At 38.3% G+C, this 19556-nt stretch overlaps 1 pseudogene across 1 annotated transcript; it reads right to left on the bottom strand.

Annotated features, from left to right (window-relative positions):
* Nucleotides 1-369: 369 nt before the first annotated feature.
* Nucleotides 370-1522, bottom strand: LOC311620509 (L-lactate dehydrogenase A chain-like; annotated as a pseudogene). The gene is made up of 2 exons: nt 759-1522; nt 370-532 (listed from the first exon to the last, which is right to left on the bottom strand). The product of its transcript is annotated as an L-lactate dehydrogenase A chain-like (transcript).
* Between the last annotated feature and the right edge of the window lie 18034 nt (nt 1523-19556).

Raw genomic sequence — 19556 nt, 5'->3', positions numbered from 1 at the left:
CTGCAGACTGAAAGGTCCCTGGTTCGATTCTGGTCAAGGGCATGTACATTGGCTGCGGGCATATCCCCAGTAGGGGGTGTGCAAGAGGCAGCTGGTTGATGTTTCTCTCTCATTGACGTTTCTAGCTCTTTATCTCTCTCCCTTCCTCTCTGTAAAAAAATCAATAAAATATATTTATAAAAAAATAAAACTGCAGCTTTTCCCATTGGCCTGTGGACTGAAGGGTTCCAGGTTCTATTTCAGTCCAGGGCACGTGTCGGGGTTGTGGACTCGATCCCCAGTGCAGGGTGTGCAGGAGGCAGTCAATCAGTGATTCTTTCTCATCATTAATGTTTGTGTTTCTCCCTCCCTCTCCCTTCCTCTCTGAAATCAATAAAAATATATTTTTAAAAAAAACAAAAACTGCAGCTCTTTCTGGATCCCCCAAAGTGTATTGGTACCTTCTTCAAAAGGGCTTCGTCCTCGTGTGTCAGAGTCACCTTTACAACATCTGTCCCAAGATGCAAAGAACACTGAAAAGGATGACTTTGTCCTAACCAGTTTGGCTCAGTGTATAGAGCGTTGGCTTGCGGACTGAAAGGTCCCAGGTTTGATCCTGGTCAAGGGCATGTACCTTGGTTGCAGGCACATCCCCAGTAGGAGGTGTGCAGAGGGAAGCGGATCAATATTTCTCTCTCATTGGTGTTTCTAACTCTCTATCTCTCTTCCTTCTTCTCTATAAAAAAAATCAATAAAAATATTTTTTAAAAAACTTATTTTATTCCATAGAGAACCTTAATCATGGTGGAAATTGGATGCACCTGCCAAAGATTCTTCATCATACTCTCTGCTAAATCTGCCACAGATAGTCCAATGGACAATGATGTGTAGCCTTTCAGTTTGATCACCTCATAAGCACTGTCAATTACCTGTTTGTGAACTTTTTCCACTGGTTTTTATCTGAATCAGTGCTTAAAGCGAGGTGCAGATTCTTTAGGGAGACACCAGAAACATTCACTCCACTCCACACAGGTACACTGGAGTCTCCATGCTCCCCAAGAACCTACCCATGACAGCTCAATGGGTGAACTCCCAGCCTCTCCCCCATCAGGTATCAGAATCCGGCTGAATCAGATTGCAACCGCTTCCAATAGGATGGCTTTGAGGAAAGCCGCTTATCTTACAAGACACATAGGCCAAGACTTCCACTGGCTGGGAAACAATGAGCAATTGCAGTTGTGAATGTATTTTACAACATTAAGAATGATGAATTTAAATATGCTCGAGTTACACTGGGCCAAATTAAGAGGGCTTCCTCCTTCTTGTTGATGGACCCCACCTGTGACAGTAACCAGCTTCAGGTTTGCAGTCACATTATAATCTTTGCCAGAGACAATTTTTGGTGTTCTAAGGAAAAGACTGCTATCCTGCACGTTCATCATCTCTTCATTTAATTTTCTTCCATGACATCAATAAGAGCAAGCTCATCTGCCAAGTCTTTCATTAAGATATTGATGGCACAGGCCATGCCAACACCACCCACCCCAACTACTGTAATCTTATGCTGGAGGCTTTGTTCTTCCTTAAGAAGATTCACAAGCAGATGATCTAGTTGTCACACTGGACTGAGAACCAAAAGGAATCAGAAGTACATGGTGGGCAGCCAACATGAATTTCTTTTTGGATTAACCAACTCTTGATATAAAAACAATTAAATCTGAAAATGAGCATGAGTAAAACTGTATATTGAAAAAAAAGACTGATGATTTGATCAACTGCTATGTTCAGTTCTTGCATCTATGATGAAACTGCGTGTTGGCACTTATTTTAAAATACTACATGCAATTGTTTTGTATCATAATCATGTGATGGTTATGTGATCTATACAATGTGCCCAAAGTTCACAGAACAGCCCTGGTTGGGTAGCTCAGTTGGTTAGAGCATCGTCCAGATACACTAAGATTGTGGGTTCAATACTCGGTCAGGACACATGCAAGAATCAACCAGTGAATTCATAAATAAGTGGAACAACAAATTTATGTTCTCTCTCTCTCTCTCTCTCAAATAATCACAGAACTCTACACCAAAAATAGTCATGTTAATATGATTATTTAAAATAAAAATTAAAAACACTGAGATCAAAATGGTAAAATATGAATTTTTACCATCTTCCATCATCAAAAAACATCACATATTACAATCATACCCTAAATTGAGTGCCTTTGAGAAAGCCCAGGAGTTCAGCAGGGAAACTACTGTGGGAGAAACACAGTGTGGAAGCCAAAATACCTGCGATTGTAAGCATTTTAAAGGACAACAAGACCAATTTCACAATACCCTAGTCCCGTGATTGGCAAACTGTGGCTCTTGAGCCACATACGGCTCTTTGGCCCCTTGAGTGTGGCTCTTCCACAAAATACCACGGTGTGGGTGAGTCTATTTTAAAGAACTGGCATTAGAAGAAGTTTAAGTTTAAAAAATTTGACTCTGAAAAGAAATATCAATTGTTGTACTTTTGATATTTGGCTCTGTTGACTAATCGTTTGCTGACCTCTGCCCTAGTCAAACATCCACCCTATGCAGCACTATTCAGTATCAAGAGACAAATTCTAGGTCTTTGACTTTTCTCATGGGAAAAGTAAGAGCATGTGACTAAATATCAAAGTCCCCTAGTTTGGGGGGGACACTGCAAAAAAGACACACCTCTTTCTTGCCTCACCAGAATACTGAGTGTGCTGCCCCAACAGGAAATGGCAAGCTCCTGCAAGAATAGCAGCCAGGGCTCTCAGTGGGCAGTAATGGGACACAGATCCTATTAACCACCACACAGATGCCATCAGGAACCTGCCCACAAGCTGCTGAGGACACCTTGCCCATGTAACCCCACAACTGACCCACCAGCATCCCCAAAACACAGAGCCTCACCAACACACCATCCACCCAGCTACCAGTGCACACAGGATGGCAACAGGTGTGAACCCCTGACCACATTGAGATGCCACCTCACACCTGTTACAATGACCATTATCAATAAGACAAAAAACAAGTGTTGGAGAAGTTTGAAGAAAAGGAACCCTCATACAATGTGGGAATACAAATTGATACAATCACTATGGCGTACAATATGGAGGATCCTCAGAAAATTAAGCCATCAGTGACTATATGACCCAGAAATTCCTCTTCTGGGTATCTATCTAAAAAATTTGAAAGCATTTATTCAATAAAGAAATATGTACCCCCTATTTTCTTTTTTATTTAAATTTAATAAATCTTTATTGTTCAGATTATTACAATTGTTCCTCTCCCCCCCGCCCCCATAGCTCCTCTCCACTGGATTCCCACCACACCCTCTACCCTTACCTCTCCCACACTGTCCTCATCCATAGTGTACAATTTTTGTCCAGTCTCTTCCCGCACCCCCACACGCCTTTCCCCCCAAGAACTGTCAGTCCACTCCCTTTCTATGCTCCTGATTCTATTATATTCATCAGTTTATTCTAGTCATCAGACTTTTTATTCACTTGATTTTTAGATTCATTTGTTTATAGACATGTACTTGTTGTTCATATTTTTATCATTACCTTTTTCTTCTTCTTCCTCTTCTTAAAGAATACCTTTTTAGCATTCCATATAATACTGGTTTAGTGGTGATGAATTCCTTTAGCTTTTTCTGATCTGTGATGCTCTTTATCTGATCTTCAATTCTGAATGATAGCTTTGTTGGGTAGAGTAATGTTGGTTGTAGATTCTTGCTATTCATCACTTTAAATATTTCTTGCCACTCCCGTCTCACCTGCATAGTTTCTGTTGAGAAATCAGCTGACAATGGTATGGGTGTTCCCTTGTAGGTAATTAACCGTTTTTCTCTTGCTGCTTTTAGTATTTTCTCTTTGTCTTTTGCTCCTGGCATTTTAATTATGATGTGTCTTGGTGTGGTCCTCTTTGTATTCCTTTTGTTTGGGGTTCTGTGTACTGCCTGGACTTGTAAGTCTATTCACCAGGTGGGAGAAGTTTTGTGTCATTATTTCTTCAAATAGGTTTTCAGTATCTTGCTCTCTCTCTTCTTCTGGCACTGCCATAATTCTGATGTTGGTGCGCTTGAGGTTGTCCCAGAGGCTCCTTACAGCATCTTCAAATTCTTGGATTCTTTTTTCTTTTGATTTTCTGGTTGAATGTTTTTTGCTTCCTTGTGTTTCAAATCTTTGACTTGATTCTTGTGGTCCTCTAATCTGCTGTTAAGTCTCTGTATAATATTTTTTATTTCAGTCAATGTATGTTTAATTTCTAATTGGCTCTTTTTCATATCCTCAAGGGTCTCACTAAATTTTTGGCATTTTCTAGGAAATTTTGAAAAACTTTATAAGCATGGTTTTTAACTCTATATCCAGTCATTTGCTTTCCTCCATTTCTTTCACTTGTGACCTCTTTCTTTGTCTCCACACTTTTGCTGCTTCCCTGAGTTGGTAGAGTAGCTTTGTGTGGTAGATGTCCTATAGGACCCATTGGTTCAGCCTCCCCAGTTACCTGAAGTGGACACTCTTGGCTCACCCCTTTGTAAACTGTGTGCACAGCCTTGTTGTAGTTAAGTCTTGAGTGTTGTAGTATCATTAAAAGGAATTGACCTCCAGGCCAATTAGCTGTGATGATCAGCTATGTCTACACTGGGAGAACTTCTGTGCTGGAGACACTCTTATGAGACAAGACTTGCAAAATTGCAAAAAGCTCTGTGCTCAGCTTGAACGGGGCGGGGTTTCAGGGCTGAGCAGAAAGCCTTGGCTTCCCATAAGCCCTGCCCTATTCAGTCCTTGGGTCTGAGTGTCCCTCAGTAATCACTGCAAACATATTTGAGAGAAAGCCACCCTCAAGTTTCACCTGCTGCCAGACAGTCCAGTTTCTCCCTGAATGAGTCTGGTTTCTCAGAAACTCTCCTGGAACTGGAGTTTAGCGCAGCCGGGAGCTTCTGTCTCCCTCTAGCTTTAGAAAGCCAGCTGCGCACTCAGCCAACCATGCTCCCAGCAGTCAGTCCTCTCTGCACACGCGTGCCTCCTGCAGCTCCCCTGAGACTCAGTGTGCTTTCTCTCTTCCTGACAGTCCAGATTCCCCCCCGATTGAGTCTGGTTTCCCAGAGTCTCACCCGGGACTGGAGTTCAGTGCAGTCAGGAGGTTCCATCTCCCTCCAGCTTTAGAAATCCAGCTGCATACTCAGCAGTCCATGCAGTCAGCCGCCCGTTCTCTACACACGAGTGTCTTCGTACCTCAGCTCCTCTTTTGCAGCTTCTCTGAGTCTCAATGTGCTTTCCTTTTTCCTTCTAGTTGTAGACTGTCCACTCATCCAGTTTTCCTGTGGTTCTGGATGATGTCTGTTTTGTCTTTTAGTTGCAGTTTTGATATTGTTGTGCAAGGCAGCAATTTAGGTGTTTACATATGCCACCATTTTCATTTCTCTCTATGTCCCCTATTTTCATTGCAGTTTTGTTCACAGTGGCTATAACATGCAAACAAAGTATCCTTAGATAGATGATTGGATAAAGATGTGGTACATATATACAAGGTACATATATACTATTCAGCCATTAGAAAAGATGAAATACTGCCATTTGTGACAATATGGATTGATCTTGAGAATATCAAGGGAAGTAAAATAAGTCAGATTAAAAAAAGTTAAGAACCATATAATTTCATTCATATGAGATATAAACTTTGGAATATAAAACAAAAAGACAAAAACCACAACAACTCATAGACACAGACAACAGTATTGCATTTACCAGGAGGAATGAAAAAAAAAAGGGGGGGTGGAAGGAAAATAGAAGATGGTAACATGGTTCAAATATATGGTGTTTGAAACAGACTTGACTTAGAATGGTGAACACACGATGCAATACACAGATGATAGAGAGCTGCACACTTGAAACCTATATAATTTTATTAATCAATGTCACTCCAATAAACTTAATACATTTTTTAAATGAACTTTTGCAAATGGCTAGTGAGCATACACAGAGTGGGCTCCATGCTATAGGACTAGGTTAAACCACATAAATTTGAGCAATCAACACTGGCCTGGGGAAAGCAAGCAAAGGGAGGTTGTCAGCACCCAGTTTGGCTTTGCAGGATCAAGAGAGAGACAAGTTTGTAGTAAATTGACCAGAGATTGTAGAAAAAAATACACCTACTACAGTGAAGCTTTAAAGCTTCAGTGTGTCCAAGTATGTACTGACTCTGCACTTCTGGCTACAGCATTTCTTTTTCTTCTTTTAAATCAGAGGTAAGTAACATCCAACCCTCAGGCTGTATAAGGCCCAGGAAATCATTTGGTCTGGCCCTGACAAAAGAGCTGAAGGCAGGACTTGAGATTCAATAAATCTAGGAGCTTTTTTCATAGCTACATAAATTTATATTAAGTGAATTATATTAAATGAATAATGTTATAAATACCCAAATGGCCCTTAGCAGAAAAAAGGTTCCCCACCCCTGCTTCAAATAAATTTTCATATAAGTTATTCCATAGTAATTTCACCCTCTCTCTTTCTCTTCTAACTTTTTAAGTATAACAATCCAATAAAATAGAAGCCATACATCTCTGTTCCTCAGTCAGTCTCAGAGAGAATGTAGCAATCAAGAAAAAATCTTACTTTTACTAGACTGGAACTAGTGGTTATAGTGAGGGAAATAATAAAACCCAACCATTGAGGTGTTGGGCAATTATACTGGCCTTTTTTGTTCACATGTTGTAAACATAATTTAATCTGATGACTTTCCTTGTAAGAACAAAATGTTTAGCTAAAACAAAATAAATTTGTCAGAGGGATCATCTCAACATAGCAATAGCTAGTTATGTCCATCCTTATGAATAATTTAAGAGATCTCAAAAATAGCCTACACTTGACCAGGGTTGGGCGAATTCGAGAATTGATTATATATGCAATATCTTTCATTCCATTGATTTATCTAAAACACTAGGAAGGGTAATTAAAAAAAAATAAGGTTGTGGTTAGTAATTTTCATTCAGTCAAAACATGAAGATGAGACAGGGATATTTGTAACAAGCTGTCTCTAAATTAGCCCAATGCATTTGTTTGGTCCACTAATAATAGTAATATGGCTGATCAATACATAGAAATAAAATTCCCATAGCTTCAGAAAGTAAGATTTCAATAAAAATGAGGGGATATTATAAGCCTGGGAATAAATTTAATGATCTTTAAATAATGAAGCTTTATCTAGTATGATAAAGATATCAGTGGAGCTGAAACCAGTTTGGCTCAGTGGATAGAGTATCAGCCTGCAGACTGAAGGGTCCCGGGTTCAATTCCAGTAAAGGGCATGTACCTTGGTTGCGGGCACATCCCCAGTAGGGCATGTGCAGGAGGCGGCTGATCAATGTTTCTCTCTCATCGATGTTTCTAGCTCTCTATCTCTCTCCCTTCCTCTCTATAAAAAAAATCAATAAAATATATATTTTTAAAAAGATATCAGTGGAAAGAAATAGTTTGTTCTTAAACAATGGATAAATAAATATATTCATTAAAAATATTTATTATTCACCAATCATTTTACAAATTTAATTCTATCACAAAGCTTAAGTGAAAATTATTCATCAGTAACAGAATTCACCTTTCCTTAACAAGCATCTACTAATAATCAATTATGTGAAAAAGTTTGTGCTAAATACTACAGCTATAACAGTGAATAAAACACAGTCTGTCATTAAATTCTATGAGAAAGTAAATGTGAACAGATACATATAGAATTTGATAAAAGAGAATAGACTTGTGAGTTTAATCTGAAGCTCACATTCTAAAATCACATATGGTCCGAGGTTCCTCAAAAACACACACAAAACATAGAATCTCTGGGCTCTAAAAAAAAACCAAGTCACATTTTCTTAACAAAAAAAGTGGTCAGAGCACATAGAAAGGACTGTCGTAATTGGCCATAATTATAGAAGAAAATTAATATAAAAAATTAAATTTATTACAATCACTCACAGACCTATTTAAAAGCAGATGTTAAAAAGACTTGATAAAACAGGGAATGCTTAACTCAGGATATAAGAGGTGAAAAAATCATGAATCTAATAACAATGAAAATTTATAGAATAATATAAATATTAGCAACATTATCTAAATACAGAATTAATAATTTTATATTTTGTATTTATATATTTCCTATATTTGAAATACAGAGAGGGGTAAAAGTAGGTTTGCAATTATAATACAAATAAATAATACAATAATTAGTAATTTATAATACAAGAATTAACTGTTTAGTGTACTTGTGACTATAAACCTACTTTTTACCCCACCCTGTAGAATGACTCAGAAAAATAAATGCTATTTTTAAAACACAATATTATCTTTAATAAATATTATGATATTGAGACTAAGGAGTTTTATTAGGATAGATATCTAAATAGCAAATGTAAAGTCACTATAAAGCCTCAATTTCAACATTATGCAAGACTCATAGAATAAAATGTTCTAACACACCCTAGGTCCCTAATCTGCACACTGTGGCTCACAAGCCACATGTGGCTCTTTGGCTTCTTGACTGTGGCTCTTCCACAATATACCATGGCCTGGGTGAGTCTATTTTGAAGAAGTGGCATTAGAAGAAGTTTAAGTTTAAAATATTTGGCTCTCAAAAGAAATTTCAATCATTGTACTGTTGATATTTGGCTCTGTTGACTAATGAGTTTGCCGACCACTACCTTAGGTCATCATGAAATTAACCTTACTATTATGCAGACAATTTCCACTTGTAGACAATTTCACAAATGCTGTGCTTGAAGGTCTGTCCCAGGCAGAGGGGGCTGCCCCACTCGCAGGTTTGTGTACAGGATGCAGGTGCCAGGGAAGCAATGTGTACTCGCTGCACAGAAGTAGACGGCTGAGTCTCCAGGTTGGGTGTCTGCGATGTGCAGGGAGAGATGTTTGGCCGTCTTATTCAAGAAAGCAGTGAGTCTTCCAGCTAGGTTTTTGTCCTTATTTGAACGAATGTCTATAATGAACTGGGGACCTTTTCCAGGTTCTTGTTTATACCAAGGAAAATAAGTTGAGCCACTGTCAGAATAAGAACAGGTGATAACAGCGGTGTTTCCCTCCCGGACACTCAGGGTGGAACGATGCTGGTCCACTTTCTCTCCATGACTGACCCCTATGCAGAAAGAAAGAGTCAGAGAAAGAAGGTTAACCAGATCATTAAACTTTATCATTTTATTTTTCTGCAGAAACTAAGGAAACCTGAATAAAGCCAGTGTTGCTTCTGCAGAATATCCACTAATATGTCCTGTTTCCCATAAACCCTCAACTCACAGTCCAGCTGCAGCCACAGGAACATGAACAAAGCTCCAATGGACGTCTTCATCGTTCTTCCCACTCAGGGTCAATTGTGGACCTGCAATCACAGCCAGCGGAGCTACTGCTGTTGTCAAGTTATCCCTCCTTTCCTCTGACAGTCAGAGGCTTTCTCACATTCTACCCAGCCAATAAGAAAAACACTCTGCTTCTGCCAAAGCCTGTCATTCAGAATCCAGTAAGCTGCACCCTCCATGTGTCCTGCATCAGCAGAGGTGCACTGCCATCTTGTGGTTCCATTCACAACTACTGAACTTGCTGTTCAATGTTCTTACCCTGTTTCCTATGAGAGACTCAGACATGCAAAGGCAGCAATAAGTGAAACAAATTAGTTTTTAGACCAGAGATTAAGTAAGAATGTAGATATCAAGATTGCTATCCCTTCACAGTAATGAGTCATTAATATGTTGTAAAGAGGCAGATGCTGATTGGTTTTTGTTCAATGATGGCCTGGGTTTACATGTTTGAAATCAGGGAAGCACTCTCTTCAACAACAAAAAAAAAATATACAACATTCCTTTTTAGCTAAATCTGTCATCACCATTTTCTGTTATGAAGAAAAAATTATTTAAAAAAAATAACGCATAAGTCAAACAGCAGAGTACAAGAGAGAAGGTCACTCAATATTTCAGTTGCCCACCCGCTCATGCTGCTCCTCTAAGGTGGTCTTGCCTCTTACCTTGATATTCCCAGAGAACTGACAGTACCGACAGTCAACATGAGGCATCTTCCATCAATAATGACTGTGATGAAAAGTAAAACATTTAATCTACAATAGATGATGATGGAGCAGGGGGGGTGTCTACCATGGGTTATTTCATTTCAAACATAGGAAACAATTTGACCCATAGATTGAGTTGCTTTGTAATGAGAAATCTGACATGCTTTAATAAATCTTTTCCAATGTTATGTTTTATATTCTTCAAAATGTTGAAATAATATAGCATCTGAGAAAACATCAGGATGCAGATTCAGAAAATATAAATCCATGTATGTTTATTATTGAAGTGGCTTCATTCTCTCATTTCAAAACAGGTGGCATATCCTAAAATGCAATTACTGACTCATATCTTTAATGAAATTTCTTCTAAAGTATAGGCCCACTCTTCTAGCATATATTCCCACTCCCCTGGCCATTGCTGATTCAAATTCCATAGCCTGTCACTTTATTTACACAGTCCACTACAATGTTCTTTCCCCAAGACACTGATAATGTCCCTAAGTCCTGTGAATTTCCGGAATTATCTTTCTTCCAAAACCCCTTCTTGCTCACTTTATTTTCTTGAAACTTTATTAATTACTTCAATGGGAATAAATCTAGTGGAGAGTTAATGTCACTTGTGTCTACTAAGGGACAAAAAGAAACTTAACCGAAAGAACTAGCCATGAGAAATTATCCCTGAAAAACTTCATTTCCAGAAATGGAACTCCTTTCCTATGATTTTAACTCTCTGTTCCTCTGGAATTACAAATAAATCAGATCTTTCTTCCTAATTTCAAACCTTTAAAGATTAATAAATACAGCTGTGGTGAAGAATGTAAGATCAATATCCTTTATAATAAAAAGCTGATATGCAAATTGTCCCCACAGGCAGGAGTTCAGAGACCAGGGTTAGATGTTAGACCAGGAGTTAGACCAGTAGGGGGGGGGGGGGGCAGCGTGGAACATGGGGGGCATCATTGATGTGGCCACTGGCAGTGAACGGTAATTGAGGCAATGCTGGCACCAATGGTCATCAACTAGAGCAGGACCTCAGCATGATGGTGGAGCAGGTGAGCGGGTGGGACCAGGCCTAGAAGGGTGGGAGCTGAGGCCCTTATCGCCCCACTAGTCACCCCACAGACAGTGGCCAGTGGTAGGGAGCAGGGCAAGTGATCAGGAAGTGCCAGGCCAAGGCAGGTGTGAGCAGGGGCTCTGATCACCCTGCTGGTCGCCCCACAGATTACCCCACCAAGGGACCCTACCCTTGTATGAATTTCGTGCACCAGGCCTCTAGTATAAATATAAGTGAATATATATAATGCATGTTTTTCTGTATATAAAACTTCCTGGTTTTGAAGATCTTCCATTCTCTCACTCATTGCCCTAGAATATGATGTCTCAGCCCTTCTTTCGACATATTTTCCTCCTTTTTGGAGACAGACACTTAGGACAATATTTGCCCTTTTGAGGTATGACATACAGAACTAAATGAAATGATGCAAAAGTGACCATTATTGTGAAAACCAGGGTTTCTTATATTTACCACAGGACAGATACAGCCATCCCTTGGGCAATATTCACAGTTTCATGATTACTTCATAGGATATTGTTTTACTTATCGTTAACATGTTGACCTGGAAAGCCTTTATCTAGAATCTCCATGGACTTCAAACTGCATGAGATCTCCAACTTCAATTATTGTTTTTGCTGACAATATGTGACTTACTCTTATTATCCTCATATCCTGCCTTCAGGGAATGTCCAGTTGGGATAATGAATATATGAGCTACTTCCAGGAAAGTCTTTAGAAATACATCTGTGTGTTGAAGATGGCACCATCATCTTTGGCTTCCTCTTACAGAAGCCGGTGAGTGGTGGACTGGACAGTGGCTCCGTGTTAGTCTCCTTTCCTGCCCAAGTTATCAAACAGCTACACAAATTGGAATTCTCTATTCCAAATTTAAAATGATTGTCCATGGTTGCCCACACCAAGACTGCAGAGATCTAAGTAGTTGGACTTGCATTACACAGCTTCCCTTTGCTCAGAAATACGGTCCTGCAAGATGGTAGCAGAATAAAAAATGCTAAAGAGGAAGTAAGATAATCTAATTTCTTTCTACTCCCAACTCATTTACTAATTGTTTCATATTAGCATCTTAGATTTTGTCTTTGTAAAATAAGATTGGGCCAGCAGATATTTAAGCGTTCTTTAACCTCTAAATTGTTTTATATGATTTTTATAGTCTTCCGCAGTAGGAGCTACTTTTTCCTTTATTTGAATATACTGGGGTGACACTGGCTAACAAAATTATACAAGTTTCAAGTACACAATTCCACCACTCATCGTCTGTACTCTGTATTATGTGTTCACCACCCCAAGTTCTGTTCATCACCATTTATCCCACCCATACCATCCTCCATCTTTTCTTACTTACCCTCCCCCATAATCACTACACTGTTGTCCATGTCCATGAGTTGTTTGTTTTTTCTCTTTTGCTCAATTCCTCCACCCCAAACCAGCCTGCCAATTCCCTCCCAGAGCTTTCAGTATAGTCTCTCTCTATGATTCTGTCTCTATTTTGCTTGTTAGTTCACCCCTATAGCAGAGTCCTGGAACAATGCAAATTTTGTTCCTACACTCAGTATGTTTCACCATTTCACTGATTTGTTCATTAGATTCCACATGGTGACATCTAAGAAATGGAATCATATGGTACCGTACCCCTTTATTCATTTCAGCATTATTCACAAGAGATATAAATAACCTAAATGTCCTTCAACAGATGATTGGATAATGAAGTTGTGGTAAATTGATAAAATGCAATACTACTCTGCCATAAAAAAGATAAAATATTGGTTTTTTGCAATAATATGGATGATGTTTAGTGTGTTGTGTTAAGTGAAAATGTCAAATGGAAAAGGACAAAAACCATATGACTTTATTTATATGTGGGACATAAAACAGAAAGCAACAAATGAATAATAAATAAATAAATAAATAAATAAACAAACAAAAACAAACAAACAACCTATAGACACAGACAACAGAATGGTGGTTACCAGAAGAGAAGGAGGCTGGGGGAAGATGAACAGGGTAAAGGGGGTCAAACATATGGTGACAGAAGGAGACTAGAGTCTGAGTGGTGAACATGCAATACAATACACAGACAATATAGATAGAATTGTATCCCTAAAACTTTTATAATTGTATTAATCAATGTTACTTCAGTAAATTTAATTTTTAAAAATAGAAATTACCTAAATGAATATTTTTTGTTAGTGATGTATGTAAACATGTTGTACAAAAGTATCAATAGAAATCCTTTCAATTAGGTGATGCGAAACAGTGTTCCATATCAGGTAGCTCAGAATGTGAGTTCTCAAGTCACCCAAACTTCACTAATTTAGGAATATTGTGAGTTCATACAATTCATTTGGGGTCTATAATCCTCATTTTATTCAGGTATGAAAGGACAAAGAGGACTTATTTACAGGATGTTATCAGGACTAAAATAGATAATATATGTGATAATCTAAATTGAGTTCCTGATCTTCAAACAAATTATTTTTCTCATATTTGTTATTTTTAAGAGTCAATAAGCCTAATATAAACTTTAAAAACTATTACATAGGCTCCTTTTTTTTTCTTTGAAAGAAAAATCTGTCATCTAAAAAAAAAAAATGATTCATTTCTTTCTACTTCTTGATGACGTTATACTTTTCCAAACCTTTTCCAGCAGAGTAATTTATGTGTTTTATATATATATATTACCTGCAAGGGGGTCTATTTTAGGAGGACATTGGGTGTTGGTATCTTTATCAATTGTTTTAATTGTTACACATTAAAGCTTTTTACCTGGAAAGATATTTCTGGGGAGAAAAGGACGGGAAATCAAATGAAATGATAGTACTAAAGAGTCTAATTTTGGGAGAAAAAAAAAATTCTAGAACATAAATTTGAAAACCCAAAATGTGCAAAGCCAAAAGTGGGGCAACATGTCTGCCCATGGAAGGGGTGGGGCTGCAGGCCCAGCTGCAGTTTGGGTACAGGCTGCAGATCACCTGGCAGCACTGTGCATCCGCTGCACAGAGATAGATAGCTGAGTCCTCCATTCGGGAGGCTGTGATGTTCAGGGTACTGTACAGGTCCTTAGAATGCAGTGTGGCGCTTAACCTTCCATTGTGCTTCGTCCCAGAAGCTAAATAAAATAGACTGATGAGGCTGCCCCTTGGATTCTGTTGGAACCACTGCATACTGAGCACTGAGGTAGAAAAGTTGCACCTCAGAGAATAGCTGGTTCCCTCCTGGAGGCTCAGGGATGAAGGACTCTGCTTCACCTTCATCCCTCTCACCCCTGTTTGGAAAGAGAAAAACAAACACATATGAGGTCACTGGGGTGACTGATGTACTTTTCAAACCTGTACAGTGTCCCAAGAAACACCAAAGTGGGAGCTCTGTGTCAGCTCCCCCTCTTCCGTCCTCTTCCCCTGGCCAACCACTCCCACCCCTTCAGCTGTGGAACATTCCCTGGCTCCCCATCTGGGACATCCCAACTCACAGCAAACCTGGGCCCACAGAAGCCCCAGCAGAACCACCAGGTGTCTCTCCATGACTTCTTGCAAAGGTGCTGTGGTGCCTTTGTTCCTGCTCTGGAGGGAGTAGAGTCCTGGACCAAAGCAAATTTAGTCCTTCACTCAGTGTGTTTCACCAGACTCACTGAGGACCAATCACATCTCAGCTCTGTCATTCATTTTAACAGCAAACTCCACCCACATTGGCCCAGTGAGATGGCACAGACACCTCTCCAAAATCGTGAATACAAACAGTGCAGGACTGTAGCGGTCAATGCTTCCAACAGATGAATGTATAAGCTGGTGATTTCTTTAAACACAATATATAGGAGAAGTTTGTGGCAGAGTGTATGAGTAAGGGTGGATGGTATTCCTAGATTATCAGAGTTTCAATGAATTATGTAGAAACTTGAAGAATCCTCGGAAGAATGATCCAGTACCTAGACTGCATGGTTTAACAGAAATTTTTGAATTCAGTTAAATGAAAATTCTGATCAAGGAAAACGATAAGATAGTATGTATTGTGTATTGCAGAAGTAAATGATTTTCTTGAAATGAGGAGAATTCTAGAAGCCAGGACATACAGTCACCATCTGCAGAGAAAATAACTTCGACAAAATCTTCTTGGCGAAAAATAGAATTTGTATATAATTTCCACCCTGACTTAATTTCCACCTCTCCCCTTCTCCTGTCCAACTCTTGGGCACTCTGCTGATCCTCATAGCTGATTCTGATCCAACCACATTTTGCTGGTCAAATTAAATAATGTCCTCTCTCTTTTCTTCTATTTTGTTTTTGTTTGAGTTTTTTTTCCTTATTTTCCTTTTGTTTTCTTCTTTTCTATTTATTTTTATTCCTTCTACTTTCACAGAGATGTATGAAAAGGTAGGTTATTTGGAGCATTGGAATAATTTATGGGTCAGTAGGTTTTGGAATTTTAGTCATAACAATTAAAAAACTGTAACAGGTTATGGTGATGTTTACTGTTGAGCTTCCATGCTCACAATGACCAGTAATAGTTTTACTCCTGTACCTCTGCTCTGCTCAGAGAATGAGTCTCACAGTAGATTTTTAGAGTATTAACTCTTGTTTTCTGAAGTTTACATAGTGTGGCAGAGCCAAAAATCTGAGGAGAACTACACGAAAACTGTTAACTATTTCCTCATTTTTGCTGTCTACATTTTGACTTGTTCACATGCTATTACTCTCCTTACTTAACTGTTCAATTCTCAGAGCCAAGAAAGGCATCTTCTTTTGAGCCTACCTTGCTCCCTAGTGGTCAAAACCATCAATAGAGAGGATTTTAGAAAAGCTAACTCAGCAGTCACACAACCCCAGCCCCATTCCCTCTGTTTACTGGTTAACTAATTGCAGATTGTTAGAAAACAAAGTGACTGCCAAGGCCTAATGGAGACTAAAAGTGAACCAAATTCACCTACATGGTCTTATTAACCAATATTACCTCAATAAATAAAATAAAAAGGAGCCAACTTCTACTTTCAAAGTGTCATTTCATGAAAATAATTATCTTAAAATAATTTGATAAATCTCATCTTGTGCTATTTACTTGCTTACCTTTGATTGCAGTAAATCCGTAAAAATGTATTGAAGTTTTAGTGTAAATGAGCTAATTCACTAAATCTTAAGAATACACAAAAGAGACATACTAATTTACAGGCTACTGGGGAAGATAAAAATATACATAACTATAATACAGTCAGAGTAGGAGCCAAAGGAGAGTGAAAACTAAAACTTACATAATTCCCAGAGGAAGAACACTGCCTATACTTGGAGTGGTTGAACAAAATCTGAAGATGTCATTTTCTTATTTTCTCCTTTAGAGAAGAACAAAGAATATAAGTAAATGTTTATAATGACAATGACTATTTATTAATTTTAATAATAGGAGGAATTCCTGAATATATGGGTTATGAAAAGTAATAAAACATTGCATATAGACTAAAATCCCCTTTGAATTAATGCTCCAAATTTGCACTCTTCCATCACTTATTCCTCCAATTCGTTCTTCATTCTGATCAATTTGCTGTAGATGGTTTGGGGATTTTGTACTATAGGTTTAAATCAATGGAAAATATAGAGTATTTCATTTATATTTTATTGTAATACAAATAGACACATTGAGCATACCTTTCTGTAACTTGTTTTATAAACTCAATAATAAATTTAAGTCTTAGAACAACACACATAGGTCCTTCTGCTATATATACTATGGATATACTACTGTCCATACAGTCCTTCTCCTATGGACAAACAGTTAATATGTTGGTTTTTCTATCTATAAAATACAACAAACCTTTTTGAACATTAGTCTTCACTCACATGCACATATGTTTCTGTAGGAACAAAGACTAGGAAGAGTAAAGGGACAGGCTCTGAGGATAGTAGGTGAAAATCACTCCAGGCAGATCGAAGAGCAGGGACAAAAGCTCTGATGCAAAATGGAGTGAATACTGTTCTGATTATCCTGCTGGATGTTTTTCTATTTTATTCTTATTAATTTGCATTGAAACTATAATTTATGGGCTGATTTGATAAACTTTATCCTAAAATGCTGCTAGTATGTCATTTATTCAACCAGCCACTGAGGTCATTCTAAATATAGTAAATTAGCAAGAGAAAAAGTCCTCTGAAGGACAAGGAGTGAGATATAGCAGGGGGAAATATTATAGAATAACACACACACACACACACACACACACACACAAATAATTTAAGGGTACTGGAGAGAAAACACCTCACATTATTCAAAGCAGCAGAGAGAAAAAAATTTTAATGCCACAGAAGATAAAAAGAAATCACCAAGAGCATGTAGAACAAAACCAAAATATTAGAAATAAGTCCAAATATATCAGTAATCAAAACATATATAAAATGCAGTTATTTGATTGAATCAAATTTTTAAAATCTTGCTACATATCACTTAAGAGAAAATCCTAAAAGAAAACAACCAAGAAAGTTGAGCACATTGGATGGGATTCTTCCTGCTGCCCCATGCACAAAGACTGAAGCCCCACCCCCCTGCCCACTGAATCCACCACACCCACCAAGGAGCTATCCCAAAGGAAGGTCAATGCTGCTGAAGGGACAGCCTAAGGGGGCTCGAAGAGAACACCAAGTCAGGGAATTAAGTTAACTCCTACAAGGTAAGATCTAAGAACAAAGACAGAGGTTCAAAAATTAATACTCACATAGGAAGAAAAAAAGGAAAACTGTCAGAGATGAAGCATTAAGGAGAAACTAAGATTTATAGAAAGGGATGAAACTAAAATTAAGAAAATTCCATACCTTATATAGCAGAGCATAAGGAAGCCAACTGTTAATAACAACTTCTACATTTTTATCAGTTGTCCCTCAACCTTCATTCTTTGACAATTCAGAATCTTTTATAAATTATTTGTAAAAGTTCATTTCTAAACCCTCTAAAAACACATGTAAAGAAGATGGGAAACACTCATCATCAAAACTGTGTGTTGCCCTAGCCCCGAGGTGGGCAAACCATGCCGCACTGTGGCCCCTTGAATGTGGCTCTTCCACAAAATACCATGGCCTGGGCAAGTCTATTTTGAAGAAGAGGCGTCAGAAGAAGTTTAAGTTTAAAAATTTTGGCTCTCAAAATAAATTTCAATCATACTGTTGATATTTGGCTCTGTTAACTAATGAGTTTGCTGACCACTGCCCTAGCCTATTTGGCTCAGTGATTAGAGCATCAGCCTGTGAACTGAAAGGTCCCAGATTCTATTCCAGTCCCAGGTTGTGGACTTGATCTCCAGTAGGAGGCAGCTGATTAATAATTCTCATCATCGATGTTTCTATCTATCTTTCTTTTTCCCCTCCTCTCTAAAATCAATAAAAAAAAACCACAAACATTAAAAAAAACAACAACTGTGTGTAATAATTTTATGCTCAAGGACTTAGTAAAAAGCTGAATCAAGGCAGGCTTTAACTGTCTTGCTTATAAACCTCCCATTTATTTGTTAGGAGGGCCATTTTTAATATCCTATTATACTAACTGTATCATAAAAAGAAATGTAGAGCCATATCAATATGTATAATATATATTGAACATTTAAATAATTTTGTGATTTTTATTTCTAGGTTTCAGTGCATTGTTTCCTAAATAAAAGCTTTCCTTTGTCTTAGATATCCCTTACATACAGAAGACAATTATCCTAACAACTCTATGAATGTGCATAATATATTGGACATTTTTATTAAATGTACTTTGTATTTGATATTTTACAATAAAATCCATCTTAGTGATCAAACCGTCACAGACACTCAGCAGCCAGGCTCATCATTGCTACTCAGAGTTTGTGCTCAGCTCCCCCTGCAGTGTCTGTCACTGTGTCACTCAGCGCACAGTAGTACATGGCAGAATCTGACTGGCAAACTGAGGCTTTCTCCAAGTGGAAGGCATTTGGTTGTTTTCGGTATGTGGCTACAAATCCTTTGCTGCTTCCGTTCTCATTGTCCCTTGAGGCTTTCAGGAGGAGCTGTGGACCTTCTCCGGGATACTGAACATACCAGAAAAGAGTGGGGTACTGTGTGGATTCATAGGAGCAGTTCACAGTCAGGGGAGCCCCTTCTGAGAGGGTCACTTGGCCCTTTGTCTGGGTCACCTAGTCTCCATGGGTTCGTCCTGAAGAAAAATAAAACAGAACTCTGTCACCTTGGGCATGAAGCTCTTCACTAAAATTAAAGTTAAAGAATTTGCTGACATAGTAGAAGAAACAACCCATATTTTAAGGGGTGTGTTACTTACCAAGCACTAAGACTATCACAGCCACTAAGCACAGGGAAGAGTTCATCTCTACAGTGTCATCTGAATAATGCTCTTGACTCTTAACATGAAGAAATGCTGAAATCACCGCGAAATTACAAATCTAAACCTGCACTTCACACAGGAAATGTGTTTGTGTTGG

The sequence above is a fragment of the Pipistrellus hanaki genome (genome assembly GCF_964339955.1).
Source record: "Pipistrellus hanaki genome assembly, chromosome: 1".
NCBI lineage: Eukaryota > Metazoa > Chordata > Mammalia > Chiroptera > Vespertilionidae > Pipistrellus > Pipistrellus hanaki.
Note: the sequence above shows the minus strand (reverse complement) of the source record. Positions and strands in the feature narration are given on the sequence as shown.